General features: G+C 42.1%; 1 protein-coding gene across 2 annotated transcripts in view; it reads left to right on the top strand.

Moving 5' to 3' along the window:
- ADCY8 (adenylate cyclase 8) overlaps window positions 1–17694 on the top strand; it is a 1651787-nt gene that overhangs the window by 1040551 nt on the left and 593542 nt on the right. The gene's annotated exons all lie outside the window — the stretch shown is intronic.

Here is a 17694-nt window from a genome sequence, read left to right as displayed (position 1 = left end):
GCTTAGAAACCACTTGCTGGTATTAAGTGCTTTATAAAAAATTATTAATAATAATAATAATAATAATAATGATCACGTAGTGATGATTGACTCACCTCTGCTGCTCAGTAAGAGAATATAGCTACTGGAGCATAGCAACACCAATAACAACACCACGTTACAATTCATGACAGGACACAATGTTAATATTTAGCCCATATTACTAGTTCATATTTAATGCATTGAGGTGTCTTAATCCCTGCAAAGCATGTATTAGGCTGCATACCACCTAATTTGTCTGCCCAAACATGATGTGATATGCAGTGGTGTACAATTGTGCAGTTGTATATTATTAGACTGCCAGGCTTTTTTTTGCTGAGTTTTTTGCCAACATTTTGCAGCTGAAAAAACTCATTGATTTTTTTATATATATTTGGGGGGCTTACCCCAAGCCCCTTATTGTGATATTATTTTACCTCCCCCCAAGATATTGCCCACGGCAAAGGCGATAATGGTTCCTCCTGATGTCTATGAATCTAGGGGGTCTTTGTAGCAAAATAAAATGAAACACTCACTGCGAGCATTGCCAGCTGTCAGGCTGCTCCTGTAGTCAGAATGTTTAGGATCAGGGCCATCCAAGAGATTATTGACCACACACCAAGCAAGCTGATTAGTATAGAGGAGGTCGATAATGCCCTCTATGTGACAATTGCACTAAAATAAATTATTTATTAATTGGAAAATTCAATGTGCAAGTTAGACCATTTCTAGTGTGATTATTCGACGTTTCACAAAGCTTATTCCAGGCACAAGTGTGACTACCTTATGATAAAACTCATAATCACTGACTTGAAATGACATGCAACTCACAAAGCTGGGTGTAAGTGTAACCTATGCGTGTGAAATGTACGCAGGCAGGATTTGCAAGACCTTCTACAGTCTGCGCCTTCCGGTCAATGTCGGGGCAGGGCTTGGAAAAGGAAATGCAAATGGGAGTCAACAGTCACGTGGTCTTACCCTTTGTGGTTATTCCTTATTGTGCCTGTCAGATTTTGGCACACTTATCTGTTGACTAAACCTGCACCCATTGGCAATACATGGGAACAAGTGCTCAGTATAGTTACTGTGATCCAATTGGTCATTCGGGAGTTTTTAGGAAGTATCATGATATAAAATGTATATATTGGAATGAGGAAGAGTATAAAAAAGCATTTCGGGACTCCTAACCATGTGTAATGTATGTGTACATGTAATAAACACTCATAGGGCCACATTACACGGATGGCGGTGGACCAAGGTGCTATTAGCACCTTGGTCCATGCCGGTAAAATACTGGCTCCGCCTTGGTGGAAAGGGGAATTACCGCCCTATTCCAAGATTGGCGGGGCAGTAATTCCCCTTTCCCCCATTGCCCTTCCCCATTCCCATTTTTGCCCCGTAGGGCCCTATGGGAATGGGGAAGGTGCTAATTACGGTGCCGCAAATTGCGGTACCATAATTAGCTCCCTGGTCCCTTTGTGGGTTGGTTTTTAACGCCTGCAAAAAGCAGCGTTAAATTCTCCAACCCGGAAAGGAACCTCGTAGTAAGGCGGTAAGGGTTTACCGGTACCGGTAAAATACCGGTACCGGTAAACCCTTACCACCTACCGTGTAATGAGGCCCATAGTAATGCAGGGTAAATCTATATACTATATACAAAGTACGTTTTTGGATTCAATTTTCAAGTTAGGCTTCACATTTCCTAGTGGTTTTCAAATGTCCTTTGAATTATCTGAATCCAAAGCAGAAAATGTACTTCAGAATACGACAACACAGTACATGCTGGTGGTAGGAACCCCAAAAGCAGAGTGTTTAGAGTACTAAGAGAAAGTCAACGCCGCAAATGGAAGTGCGTTTAAAGGAAAAGACAATGCAATGAGGGCGTATGTTCAAGATTACATGGAACGCAGGTCAGGGTGTAAGCACATTGTAATCATGACACCAAACCTGCCCTAGCCCAAACCAAGAACATACTCAGGCTTTCTTAGACAAGACAGCCGCCCAACACTGCTGATAACATCCCGCTGCCTACGTGAAAAGCCAGAATAAAACGAGTGTTCTTTAATGCAGACAGGGGTGCTGTTACTGGCTGGGGCACCCCACTGCCAAGGGGAATATCGCCATGAACAGCCGCATAGCTCTCACGCATTTGCTAAAGGCACATTTGAATTAATACAAGAAAAAAAGAAATCTTTCATGGTCCTACCTAATGTAGCGCCTATTTCCTGTATCTGATTTCGTTGTTTATGACCATGACAACATCAACAAGAAGGTTGATAAACTATCATACGCACACTCGGCTGCAACAACATCTGAAACTGACCTTTTCACTTAAAATGGCGCTAGCCAGTGTCTCGCTGGACTGGTACGGGTGGTTAATGGATAGCCACAGACTGGGAAGTAGGAAGTTGTGGAGGGGTTGGGGTACACAGTGTGATAGTTTTGTGAGGCGGGTTGTGTGACTAAGATCTACCAATGGGGTTTCTGATATCTAGCACGGATGCATAATGTGTCTGTTGATGAAATAAGTTGATGCCAATTACATTTCTAGAGATGTGTATGTCAACAAAATGTCATCAATTGTAATCAATACGTTTCCCTTATCAATGCATGATTTGAGTACATCTTAGATTAACATAAATCATCACTTAAGCAACAAATAGGTAGGAGTTGGAGTGGTTCCATCAAATGGTAACACAACACAGTGGCGTTTCGTGGCACGTGAAAAGGATGGAAGTAGGTATGAGTGAGATTTGATATTTAGAGGCATGTAGAGATGGAAGTTTTATGACCCAGGTCCAATTGCATACTGGCTAACATTGGCCATCTCAGCCAGGTTATGCCCATCCAGTCCTGTGTTGTATGCATTCAGGGACCTCTAGTTTTGTGTCTTCTGTTACAAATCTGGGACTACAACTCCCAGAATGCAAATTACCGGAGGAGCATCTCTAGAAATGCATGGCACATATGGGCATATATGCAGCATTGGTATGCAACAGGAACACAGTAATAAGCTGATAAAGGTTAGAAAATATGGTAACCCCCATAAAACAGCTTTTTGTTATGGGGCAACGTTCTAATTCAATAACACATATCAGGTCTCAACAGACTATCTGCTCTTCAAAGTTATGCATGAATGTGGCGTGGAAGAGGTAAACTCATTCTCATTATCTTAAAAAGTGAAGTTCTGTGCTATAGAGGATTTGACAAAGGGAACCACATTACAGCAAATAAATCATCTTGGTCATCTTTTCACAAAAATAATACATTACTCCTAATCAGATAAAAAAAAATAACAGATATGGTTCTGCTTCTTATCCTGCTCTCACGAGGATAAATAAATGGCTTGCAGCTGGATAACATATATATTAAAGCAACATCTTTGCATGGGCGAATGCACCTGGGAAATTGAATCAGAAGGTGGTATGCCTGAACAGTAATGTATTTTATTGCTAATTTGTAACACAGCTGGCAAACAGGCTGTGTTAGTGCACTGGCAAAGCAAGGGAGATTTAAAGTATTGGAGGATGGTGGGCCTACTGGTACAGAGGGGAAGATATATGGATAGGACTGGGAATATAAAAAAAAGTGATCAAACCCGCGTTATGCTTATCAACCGTTCAGCAGCGCGCTCAAAGGCCAACAAAGTCTTTTCATCAGGGACCGTATTCCACCAAGGTTTAAGGATGAAGAAGTTCAAGCAAATCCAAGAGTAATGTGTTACTCCACTATGACCTTTTAATCCAAACAAAAACATTCAAAAGAGTTCAGCTAAATCATTCCAAATCACAAAATCCAAATTCTATGGAATCAACAATCATTGGGGGATAAAGCAAGGGCAATTCTTCATACGGCTCCTGGACCTTCACATTGGTCAACTTTTAAGTTATAACTAATTTATTAAATGCAATAAAGACATCAAATGATTACATTCTTGCTCGTTCAATACTTGCAATCAAATCATGTTTTAGTACGGATACATCTAATATTCACTGGGCATATCATTCATATATCTATGGTCTTATTGTATGTAATAGAAACATGTATTACAGTACATTCCAAAAGGTTGCACATCTATAAGTGCCAAAACACTACATAAATATTATGCCCATTATAGAATTCCATGAGGAGCTTTTCTATTGTACTTGCACTTGATAGTGTGCTTTATGTCGAACATCACTCGAAGTTTCACCTTCCCTTTTCTCAGTGGATCCGTCCTGTGCAAGGAGGCCATCTTGTGCAACCCGTATTGCCTGTGATGGAGCAGAGCTGTCTCCTCTAATTTGTCTGGTATTGTTAGCCATCCATTGTTGATCAGCCAGTTTAAGTTTGCTTTTGCATAGAGAGCATTTCAACTACGGGAACCTCATGGGTTAAAGAAAGATTGTGAAATTGCCAAAAAACAGTGTCCAGCCATTTGATTGCAAACATTACAGAGTAGTACATACCAGAGCGGACAATAACTCCAAAAAACTCAAAAAAGATTGAATAAATATATAAAGGGAAGTGGGGTAAGGAGTTAAAATGGGTCGGGATGGGGTTAGGGTGGCCTTATAAGGGTAGAAAATCAGAGGGTTTGGGAGCCCCCCCTTGCCTCCAAATTTAAAATCCAAAAAATGTTGGTGTTTTTCAGTGTTTTGCCCACAATGAAATGGACCACTTTGTAATTGTGCTCGGTAAAATCTTATATAACCATTCTTTTTTCCCTCCAAATTTCACCTATGATTCTTCACCACAAGCTATAGCCTTTACTGTGGAAATCATCAACGTATCCAACATCCTGAGCATGTTGTGTAGCATTAGAGCCATTTATTCATAAATAATAATCAATTGGCAACCCGTTGGCTAGGTGCTTTTTTTTGGCAATACATTTCCAAGAAAAGCCCCCCAGACACACCAGAGATCAATTTCTTCGGTGTTCCTAATTGCTCCTCATTTTTATGAACAATTGCCAAAATATAAAGCCATTATTTAGGTGGCTTGCCAGAGTTAGTAAACTTTGTGGGAATGCCAAAAAAGGTTAAAGCAGGTCTTATTACCTTTGCCTTAAATTCTATAGAGCACAGAATTCATATACGCAAATAGAACAAAACGATAAAACTACTGAGCCTCACCCATTACAATAGTCTACAGAGAGTACCTTACGGACATGTTGCCTCATGTGGATGGCAGACATCCTACAAATGTACTCAGGCCTACTATTTCATCATGTATTATACAACTTATAGTACTCTACGTCATACATGACACATTATCCCAGATATATGTAATGCTATTAAGGCTGTCAGTCTAGGATTGCATGGCTCTATGGCCTTGGAATTCTTTAGGGACTGTCAACATCCTGCTTTTGAATGGTTCATGCAATTTCATTTTGAGCAAAGTACTAGGATAAATGCAACACTGTTTCCATTAAGCTCTTTAACTGTCTTAGACAGCGTCCATATCTTACGAATCACCAACAAATACATCGAAAAGGAAATACAAATGTACTTGGAATGATAAATACATATGCCGGGGAAAATAAAAGACAGCAATACGCAAAGAGAACAATGTCTGAAAGAAAGTGTATTTGATGCAGAAGATTGCTCAAGGCGAACAATGCTTTCCAACGTGGCATAATTGCTCACAAAGGCTACCAGTTCACAAGGGGCAATAGTGTGATCTGGCCAGTGGGTGGAAGCCCACCTGCCCAGTGAGGGAATGCCAGCGGAAAAAAGGAAACTCAAAGGACACAAGCAGGAGGACATCTCCAAGTAATAAGACAGTGCCTTACTTTCTAGATCAATAGTGTGCATATGTAAAATACCCAAACCTAGAAATAGAAGCAGACTCTTGTGGTGTACTATCTGTATGCAGATCTAGGCACATCAAGCCAACATGTAAACGACGTGGGTCCTTTCACATCCATCCATCAGTCTTAATCAACTTCCTCAAAAGTCTATTAGAACTTAATAGAGGAATTAGTGTAATATTACATCTCTTCTTTTTCATGCATATACCAGGGGCCTGATTCATGGAATATTTTGCACAGTGCAAAGTACTTTTCACAGGTGCAAAGTGACTTTCCACTGCCAACAAACAATGCAAAGTGTCTTTTTGCCATGCAAAGTCACTTTGCACTGCAAAAATAAACGTTGCACTGTTCCATGAATCAGGGTGTTTGTTGGCAGTGCAAAGTCACTTTGCACCAGTGAAAAGTACTTTGCACCGTGCACAATATTCCATGAACCACATCTATATCATGTTTTAAACATCAAATTATTTCTTTTTAAAACGTAAAGAATATATGTTTATGTTTATTGGCTTATATTGCGCCGGAGCACGCGGGCATCATAAGGATGATGCATCTCGCAATCTCTTCGGAGATTCCCAGTGCCTGACTTACAATGCGTTTTTCAATGGTATAGCACCATTGTAAAAAGCTTTTGTAAATTTGGTACATTCTGATTCTAGGAATATCATAAAAAGAGGTTGTCGTGCCCTTCTTCTCGGGTAATCGGGGGGAGGAGGAACACAAATAATCTTGGGCACAGCCCCTATACGCCCAAGTTACATGCCAAACCACACTGGAAGCTGATAAAACTGCTGGGTGAGTGTGAAAGGTCCGGAGATATGATATGATAGGTTACTTATAACGCGCTTAATACCCAGAGGATTCTAAGTGCGGACCCAGGGATCGAACTTGTGTGCGCCGTGTCGTGTTGCTTCCAAGGAAGGCACGTTGCCCCTGAGCTATCCTGCTGAGGTACTCATGCCGGGTACTATGAGTACATCGTCAGTCAGTAAATGTGTGGCCTGCATTTAGATCTAATGAGGATATTATGCACAGTAGTTAATAGTGAAAAAATAGATTTCAACTTACACTTAAAAGCGACACAGTCGCCACCGGCCCGGGAAGAGAAGAAGGAAGGACGAGGTGTTAAACAACACCTCGCCCTTCCTCACCAAGGGGTGCGAATCACCATTTTCAGGAAGGGGGGGCAGGAAACAGAGTAGTAGCAGGCACCACATGGTGCATTATAGCCGTTGGCATCAGCCGGCTGGGCAGCGGCATCCGGCCCCCCACACAGGCACAACAAAGACTCAGGGGCAGCCCTGGGTCTAATATAAGGAGCTGCGTTGCAGCAAAACCCCAGAATCTGCCTGTGGTCCCTGCACGGGGACCCAAGCAATCCATTTTGGGTCTCTGCACGGGGACCCAAACAACAGAGTTGTCTGCGAACGTAGAGTCTCTTCTTTTTCCCAGAACCCTCCCACCCTAGAAAAAGGGCGAGAAGAAAGAGAAAAGAAAACAGGTCACCGAATGGTGTCCACACACTGTCATGGGACAGGAAAGGCGGCACGGGCCAGATGGGGTATCCTCGGATCCGCTGCCCAAAAGTACTGCATATTATGGTTACTGTATTTATGATCATGTTTTGTTATGACCATAAGTGTGCAATAACATCTCACAACCTTTTATTGCCAACACTCACGCATACCTGGGGGCAAAAGGTATGGGGTGTTTGTCACACCTAGGTTATGTTACCACTCTGCCTGCATATGGGTCCACTGGTTATGCTGGGTGAGTGTGAAAGGTCCATAGATATGATAAGTTACTTATAACTCAGCCCGCCCACTATTCCCTTCTAGCATCACCGACTTTAACCCCCCTCCTCAGCCCTCTCCGCCACCGCCACACCCCGGTCCAGCACCCACACCTAAATTGCCTGCCGATGTGAACTGTATCCTTTTTAACGCCCGTTCCGTAGCAAAAAACAGACACTGCATCTATGACCTCCTCACATCTGTCAAACCAGACCTAGTTTTCATAACCGAAACTTGGTTCTCCAATGACTTCAACCCAATCGCTAGTGAAGCCTTTCCCCCTGACTACTCCCTCATCCCACTGAACCGTCCATCCAAAGTACTGAAAACCTGGCTCTTCCCCTAAAACTACGCTGGGTAGACTGGAATGCACGCACAAGAAAGACAGGAGTGCACACTTCTGGAACACATGAGAGCATATGTGAGGCACACTGGAGAAGAATAAGTCAAGCAAGCATGAATGTGTAGTACAATCCCAAACGCCTGAAATGAACAAAATGAATAGAACGGACCTGCCCGCTCGGAACTGCGTGACATACATAATATGTTTTAGAATGCAATGAACATTTTGAAAGAGTACTTATCATAACACACCTCACGCCTACTCTCTCCCTTACATCACCACTCAACTAGAACACAGAGATACTATGACACCATTCGGTATAACTGTTCTCATATCTACATCTCCCGCTCACTCCACAACACTCTATGTAAACACTGCTGGTCTCACACCCACCAGCCAGGCGTTCTCCTCAGGCCTAACGCAGCCACATTCGTCCTGGATAAAGCCAGCCAGAGCGAACACATACTGCTGATCTCTCAACCACCACACCTACCGCTAAGAAGCAGCTACCATCTGAATTCCGCACCAGCTGCACACATACCTGGTGCACACACGCACTTTTGACTCGCTCTTCTCTCTCTACTGACCCGAACTTCGGTTCCCGAGGGCGTTCAACCTACCAGCGCCTTCAGACCATACCAATGGTATATAAGGCGCTATATAAATGCAAAATAACATAACATAACATAACATAACATGCTTAATACCCAGAGGTACATGTGTTGCGCTGTGTCGTCTTGCTTCCAAGGAAGCCACGTTGCAGCTATCCTGCCGAGATCCTGCCGAGGTACTCATAGTACCTGCCATGTACTATGAGTACATCCTCTGGGTGATTGATAATGTCCTGGCCAAACCAAGCCTGTAAACGTGCAGTCCGCATATATATATATCTAATGACGATATTACGCACAGTAGTTAATAGTGAAAAAATAGATTTCAAATTAATCATTCTAAAATGTGAATGGACGTGTTTATTGTGGATGTGTACTCTGATACAGGCCCGCGTTAGCCTCTTGAGAGCCCAAACAGGGCAAGGGGTGGAAAGTTAGGAAGCAGCAAGGAGGGCAGGGCGTATTCAATGGGATGAAACAGTTGCCTTGGTATAGCATTAGTGGTCATACGGGTACAGCATCTGATGCAAGGATATCGATAAGTTAGGATTCAATCTTATAGTTGAAATGATGAAGCTTGATGGAAAAGACTGGTCTTTTTGAATGCAGATCAACAATGCAATTCCAAATGTAGAGCTGGCTGAGAGCAGCTCTCACCGACATGTTCACTCAAAAGATTCTTAGACTAGTTTACTTTTCCGTCTCTAGAGTTCAGCTAGTTATTCATGCTTTTGTAGCAAGTCGTTAGACTATTGCAATGCAATTTACTTGACGTTTCAGACAAAGTAGTTAAAAAAGCTAAAGTAAATTAAACGACGTCATCATTTGCTGCCCACCAAGGAGCGCATTCCGTTTAAGGCCATGCCTTCTTTTACCAGCATTCAATGTGCACATATCAGTTTAAATACCGAAGGTGGGGAGGCCAGTCCTTCCTTGTTCAGGCCGCAAGGCTATGGAATTCCCTACCACGGAATGTACGCCATGTGATCGACCATCTTGCTTCTTGGTGACAACTCAAAACATCTTTTACCCAGGTATTCTGAATGCATGAGCCTCCCAACATGCTCAGTATTAAGATATAATGCTTTGAGGCCTCTTCGTGGTGACCTGAAGTGCTATACAAGTCCCAAAAATACAAATACAAAATGTTAAATGGAAGGGGACATAGTGCCATAGGGAAGCCTCATAAATGGTTAGCCAATGGCATGTCATCTGTGTAATGCTTTACTTGTAACACACCACCACGTGGTGTGACTCTAAGGAAACAATAAATTGGAGCACAACATTGTGGATTCTATGGAGTGTAGCATCAGTGCTGTAACTGCCGGGCGCATGGTATGCTGTCATCACTCGTTATCTCATATTATGGAACTGGGTTAGTTTCTGGACCATTCAAGGAATCTGACCCAATTTTCCCGAAAAGCTCTCACATTTGTTATAGGCTGAGCTTGATCTTGTGTGACTTTTCAGAGAGAAAAGAGTGAGCACTGACCCTTCTATGCAAATCATAATATAAAGATTAAATGACAAAAGGACACTCCTATCTTAGTGCGCCATTTTGTTTTTACATATGAATAGATTCTTGTTGTAAGCGAAAAGCCCCCTGAAGGAAAAAATGGACATATGGAATTCACTCATTTTGCTTCCTGCACAGTCTAGTGAATCTGTTCCACAATCCAGTGTTAGGAAACACAGCCGCACCGAGCCAGGATACTCTTCAAAACAGCCTGCATCACATATAAGGTGACTACTGCTCAGATCCCAGCCTACCTAACCACAAAACACACTGCTTCAAGTGTGACTTCATCCTCTAGGAGCCAGCACACTGCTCGGCTCAAGACTAAATTGCCACAAAAAGAAAAGAGGAAACAGGTTTTCTCTGGGCCCCGGCTTACTGGAACACTGGCCCGGTCTCAATCCGAACTGCTCCAACGCTCCGGTAGTTCAGGAAGAATCTCAATACCCTGCTCTTCGGGGAATACCTAGGGGTCATTTAGGACCTGCTACTCCTAGTTATGTGTCACCCTTGTATTGTGGGATATCGAAGCTACCATAACCTGCAATCTTTGCTTCCACATATCTCTGTTACCCTCAAATTACTTGCAAAGTGCTCTGTTACTTCCTAGCTGGTCTTGCGTTCTATAGACCCACATACAAATATAAATGCACACTTGGCTTAGCCGCATCAATTTAAGTAAATATTTTTGTGCCATGGGAGGGAGGAAGGGGGAAAGGGTGAGTAATGAAAAAGTATTAACCAACATAACTTCCATAGATAACATAAAAAGCTGTTAGAAGACTAAAGACCAACATTATTATACAGTAAGACAGTTCTGTGCATAAGAACCATCCCACCCACATGCATCTATGGCAATTTCCCAGTTACACCCCATTGCGTTGAAGTCAGAAAATTGCAGTTCCCTTACATTAGGTCCTTGCTTTTTCGCCTTTCTTCCTTTTTATCTCCCCTGGCACAATCAATAATTTGCTAGTTTGTGCGTGGGGCTTGAATAAATCAAATACAGAAATGAATACATCATACAATTACACATTCACGTGTAGATGCCAATCCCTGTCAGGTTTCTTGAGAGGCGGCGGCCATATTGAAATGTGTTGAAAATGTCACCGCTAATGCCCTCCAGGTTTGTTTTGAACATCTTCTGTCAACCATGAGTTGCAGTGTTTGCTACACTCACATCCAATTAAGTCGCGATAAAGCTGCCCGCGGGTCTGGTTGGAGACAGTCTTTTAGACATGAAAACTGTGTCAACACCTTAAGCAGCTGCAAGGTGCCTCTTACTCCCTGGCAAAACTCTGGTTCCCCTCTGAAAGGCACTGTGCACAACACCCTCTTCAACGGCACAGGCTTCGGCGAGGCTGCTGCTGCCCGTCTTGCCCCTTTCCACGTACCGCCAGCTGCCTAACTCGCCTTCTGCAGTCAGACAAAAACAATTAGTGATCATTAGACGGTTCATCTGTGAGAACGTCTCCCAGCCCAGTGTTGTATTCCCTAACTGCACCTTTGAAAAGGCACTGTCCTTTTCGGTGGCGAAACTGATTTTATTTGTATATTTTAGGGGTAATTAAATCAGGGCACGGGTAGGCATCCAAGTGAATAGAAATATGAGGCCATCTGGCTACCCAGATGTGGGAAGCGGCTCCTTAACATTCGAAAACATGCTCTACATGCCGCGTCCCTGAACGTATTAAAATTGCCCTATTTACATCAAGCCTTGGTCTGTTTTTTATTTTTTAAATAGAAATGATGTCTATTGATAATTCTATGTGATTTTTAAGTTGATGCGATGGAGTGAACATGTCAAGAACATACATGAACTAAGAATTGACAACAGTAACCCATGGTGCACCTTTGACTTGCATTTTAATGTGAACACCCTCTTTAAAATACAGTATGTGTTTATCCAGAAACCTCACAATGTCTGCACTATGAGGACATTTGAATGGTTTAGGCATTGTGCAAAATGCAGCCAACTGGGGTAGGGGGAATTGCAAGACTACATATCTTCTCGATATGTTAAAAAAGGTGCAGTCTGTTCTTACTACTTCATTTTTTCAGACTCAAAAATATAGACCAAGCTGAAATCCCTGCTGGCCAGGAAGCTAACTCATGACACCTGTTTCAGTCTCCTTGGACACTGTGTGTTAATTGCAGGTGCATTAGTCCATAGGAAATGCTCCCTGATGTAGGACACAAGGCCGCCTGTTCAGGAGACATCTGTGCCTTTGGAGCATCGACCAACTGTTGTTCGTGTTTCTCATTAGGCATCACCATCCTGGAGGCAAGCACCATCATTTGAATGTGTTTCATATGTGGTCTACATGAGTCTCATGTTGTCACTTTCTTCACTCTGCGCTCCAGGCCATGCATGCATTAACGGTCCTGTGCAGTGTTCATCTGTTGAGAGACTTTGAATCCTCATCCCCTACATGCCAGATGACTGTGAACGCTGCCAGGTTTGCTGCATGTTTTTTTGACATCAGTGACTTCCTTCTATACATCAGCTGTAGAGATCACCCAGGACCTCATACGCCAAAACAAAATAGTACACAGTCACTGAGACAACTCTTTAGGAATTATCATAATGAGTGCCTTTCAAAAATATAAAAATCATATAACACGACTGTCTAGTAGACAGGAACACTGACATTTAGAGTATAGATTAGTAAAACAAAATGACAAAATGCAAAAAAAAGCTGACAATATGGCCAAGAATGTAATACAAGTGATAATTAAGTCCAGCAAAGAGATGCTGGTAAACATAGCCAACCTCTGAAATTGTTTGTGTATGGGAAGGATACAGGGGCTGGGGAGGGGATACACAAAATGGTTTCATCTGCATGGCTCCTTAAAACTGGCAATTTTCATTCAGTGTTCCTCAGGATAAAAAGTGCCTGGAATTATTTTTTGTTTCTAATTTTAAATACTGTCGTTTTTTGGGTAAACTTGAAATTTCGCACCGTTTGCATACAGGTTAACGGTCAGAAGGACCCGACACAACACTAAGGACCTCATTACAAGATGTGCGGAATGGGTTTTACGGAGCCGGTAATGGTGCCGACGCCGTTAAACCCACTCCGCACGATTACGAGGTCTCCTCGCGGGACTTGCTCTGGATATCTGGTTTTACCAGACATCCAGAGTGGGTCCCGCTCTGGGACCAGGGAGATAACAACGGGCCTGTCGTAATCGGCCTGTTGTCAGCTCCCGCACCCAACCCATTGAGCCCTATGGGGGCTCAAATGGGAATGGGGAAGGTCCGGCCCCGGGTTCCCTGAAGGAGGAATTACCAGGCCCTCCGAACTCGGAATGGCCCGGTTATTCCCCATTTAGTGAACCCGGACCAGATTTCAGAGGCAACAATGGCACCATAAGCGCCATGGCTACCTCCAAATTCATAATGAGGCCCTAAAACATAATGTGTATGTACCCATATTTGCTATATATTAACTTTAGCAGGAGAATCATCTTTGAAGAAAGCTTAATTGTTTAATGTAATAATTTATTTTTGAAAAAAATGACGTTCAAGCCACAGTAGAAGAATAAGTATAATATGCACAATGCAGTCAAAAAACACAATACAAAATGGTCGAAATATGTAACACCACAAATCTCACTGAACGGAAATGATCTGTCTCATATGGGATTATAATTCCCATCTGGCGTGGATTTATTTTGATAGTGTTTAACTTGACAATGGCCACAAGGTGTTTCATTGTGCAAGCATTTTCAAATATTCCACAGTGAAATTGTTGACTTGTGGATCACTGTGTTTAGCGCCAGCAATTAGTGGGGGCGGGTGGTATCAAGCACAGTCCTGGCAGTATCATCACAATGCGACTGTGAGGGAATGGAGTAAACTCCACTATGAAGTGGATTCTGGGATTGCTAACATCAACAAAATAGCGTTTGGCATCATCAGTAAATCTAAAAAATGTAGACATAGTTGGTTGTTATGCTTTTCTCTATATGCAGCCACATTTGGCCAAATGTAATTTTAATGCCACATAATTGCCTATGTAACTGAAGCACCAGATTTCCAATGCTGATTTGTTTTCTTCTAGCTGGTACAATTTAATAATCAAGTATACATATTTTTACAAAAATTTTAATTAAAAGTTGAACAAACAAATTAGTCTAAAACCTTTTCATAGAATGCATATCACTAATATCATCAAAAGCACATTTGAGAAAGTAACAACAAGACAAAACAGAGGATTAGAAATCTATTTGATAAAAAGTTCCTTTCAGATGGGTAGAAACTGTGATGAAAAGTAAAAAATATTCCAATGAAGCCAATTGCATATTCACCACTAGGTTGACACAAGGGCATTGACACCAATCATGCGAGCCTCAAATTGGAAGTAAACAAAGAAGAAACTACAATGATGGAAGAAAGATGTATTCATTGAATCATACAATGTGCACCTTATTCAAATATATTGTACCCATAATAATGGTGCTCGATAATAAGTTAGAGTAGCCTGCGAAGACCTGGAAAATAATAATTTGAGGAACAACAAAAAATGTTAGGGTTGCCAGAGAAGATCAAAGATGAAAACAAGATAACCTTCCAAATTCTGAACACCCAAATATTTCTATTTCTTTCACCCATCAATGGGTTATGAGAGCACCATATGCGTATACAATGATATCAACATATGCACTCAAGTAGCCCAAAGGACGTATTATTCATCTCATAAAAACGTATCAAGTCAAAGAAAACCTCTAGACCTCCAAACCCAGAAAATAAGGTATCTTTTTTTCACTCAGGATTCGTTAAAAATGCGTTAAAGACAAATAAGCCCCAGGGAAAAGGACACCTTACATGATTTCATTGACTGGTATATAACAATCAGCTCTATGAAACTGCATTACAGTTTTGCTCCAGTAACAGATCACAACTTAAACTAAAAGCAGGCCCGGAAGCTTGGCCTTGGAAATGTATTAGGGTGTGTTGCAAGATATTGTCAGAAACGGTGCTGCCCCAAAGAGACTTATGGAACCCTAATCCATGCCCCATGGCATCTACCACAAAGTACTATGGGCCTCATTACAATTTGGTGGTATTCCAGCAGTAAAGCCACTGAAATACCACTTAACGGATTTACCGTTACTGCCACCAGGTCAGGCGGAATTACTGCTGGATTACAAGTGGTGGTAGGCGGTGTTAGTCCCTATTTATTGGAGTCCATAGGACTCCATGAGGTTTTTGGTGGAATAACCGCCAGCGGTAATACCACCAATTTGACCGTTTTTTGGGGGTAATGCACCTCCAACATTCTGCTGGAGGGTTTTCCTCCACCTTACCTCCACACCCATGTTCAAAAGTGCAGTAATGCAGTGGTAACTCAGTAACCACTGCAGAACCACCGCTTCTTGCAGCATCGCCAAACTCACAATGACACCCTATGTCCTTTATGCATTCTGCCGCATTTATATTTGAATTCACACAATATCAGGCAGACTGGATTTGTAGAATGAAAAATATGTTTAGCCCCAAGCAATGGGCTACTTAGCAGCTTCAGCTTTGTCAGTGTTGTCACTAATCTGCTGTACTTGTAGCATGGAGTGTCGTACAATGAGGTGAAGTTGCAAAAACAATTAAGCTTCTTGCACAATAGCTTGGGGCCATTGTCATTTAAGAGGCTGCTTAAATGGATTCTCTCTGGACCAGGCAAAGATTCAGAAGAATGCATTTGGCTGTTTGTGCGCTTGTTATACATGTCTCTTGCTGAATATCTCTTGGATATGCTATTGGATGAGTTTTTTATGTGCGTGTATCACTGCACCTTGTACACATGTTTAAATTAAATGCAGGTGTGTGCCATTTTCAATAGTTATTCCCCTGCTATTTGTATAAACACGTATTTGTGTTGCATACTATATGGTGCTGTATTATAGTTGTATACTGTACCATAGTATACTATTCTATACTGTTCTATACTATACTACACTATGGCCCTCCTTATAGTGTAGCTGGTATCCCACAGGTAATTCCAGAGTGATACCAGCAAAACTGCCTTACTGTTTTTACCACCTGATATCCCGGTATAGGCAGCAGAGACACTGGTAAATTCCCATTCCACTGAGTCCCGTAGGACTCCATTGGATGGGATTCCCGGAATTCCAGCACCGGTCGTACCAGTGCTGGTGATTCTGGCATGTATTTGCTGGTAGGGGCCTGAACTCTCAGCAGGTCAAGCCTGTTGGTAGTTCACTGCCAACACTGTCAAACTTGTGTTTCCCCGGTCCAGAATAAATGCCAGTGGCTTAATTACCAGCATTTTTTCTAGCTTTTTTCCAGATCGGGGGAACTCATAATGAGCCCCGGTCTTAAAACGTCCAGCTAATTGATCGGTACATGAAATTGAGCTAACATTTTAAAAGGCAAGTCATGCCTGAAATAATATTCCCCTATCAGAACACAAATAATAACACACACTTATTATATTCTGGAGTATTCAATCATTTGATTTACATATTTGACCTTCCTTGAAATATTGAATGTATTCCATTTCACTGAAGTTTCTGTTCAAGGACAATGTATTTCTGATATGTCAATCAGCATGATTTTCTGAAGTGAAAGAGTTGTATTATCAATTGTGTTTCCATTTTTGCTTCTTTCTAGTATAAACCTTTCAGAACTCATGATGCACATTATAAACCAGCACCAAGGCCCTCCTTATCTGCTTTCTGGGCTGCAGTAAAACGTGCACAGAATGTCCATACATGTTAACCCATGCATTTGTTAAGGGATATGGCAAAGGCAGTAAAACAAACTGCAAAATCGTTGTTTTATGTACTAGGATATTATTTGCAACTGCAAAATGCATAAATATGGTATCCCACATGTTCTGCGGATGTTTTTTCACATGCTTTTTTTTTTTTAACATACTAACATTTTGATAGCCAAATGTTAGACCTGTGTTTGCGAACATCTTTGGGAGCCCAAATTAGATAGGAGCTATCTCCCAGAAAACGCCTGCAATTCATAGGGTTGTGTATATCGGAGTTGTATAATGTGTGCTTGCTTCAAAGAACACATTGCAGACATGTGTACTCCAATAATGGACAGCGACCCCACGTGGCAAAGTAAGTGTTACCCTAGAATGCAAGGTAGTCATCAGTGACATAGCCTAAAATACATCTACACCTTACATGCAAATCTACACAGATTGTCTGACAATGTATTTGGCTCAGGGGTTGTCTCGGGGTTGGTGACTGATTCTGTCCACGAAACCTAAGCTCAGCAAACATCCACGTGAACCGCAAGCAGAGAGTGCCGAAAATGGCGACCTTATTAACAGAATGAACTTTGTATTAGTCTCGCAGTCTGCAAGGAAACATGTTGTCTGAAGTGTATGTCTACTTGTCCTACTGAGAAGCACACACACCCTGTACACCGTGCTCTTGTTGCTGGAGTGCAGCGGTGGAGATGCGGGCAAATTTGCCACCCCTCACCTTGCCACTATAGCTCCAGAAAAGCAAAGCAGAAGCCTCTAAGCACTTGACGCATGAGAAGAGCCCGTGCATCTACAAGACCTAATGGCATCCATCTTGCTTTGTGTTTCTTAGCCATGTAGAACTCATTGTTTAAGTTTCGTAGATATCAC

This window comes from Ambystoma mexicanum, chromosome 5q, assembly GCF_040938575.1.
Source record: "Ambystoma mexicanum isolate Mex_15411 chromosome 5q, UKY_AmexF1_1, whole genome shotgun sequence".
Taxonomy (NCBI): Eukaryota; Metazoa; Chordata; class Amphibia; order Caudata; family Ambystomatidae; genus Ambystoma; species Ambystoma mexicanum.
The sequence above is the reverse complement of the archived record's forward strand: the minus strand, read 5'-3'. Positions and strand labels throughout refer to the sequence as shown.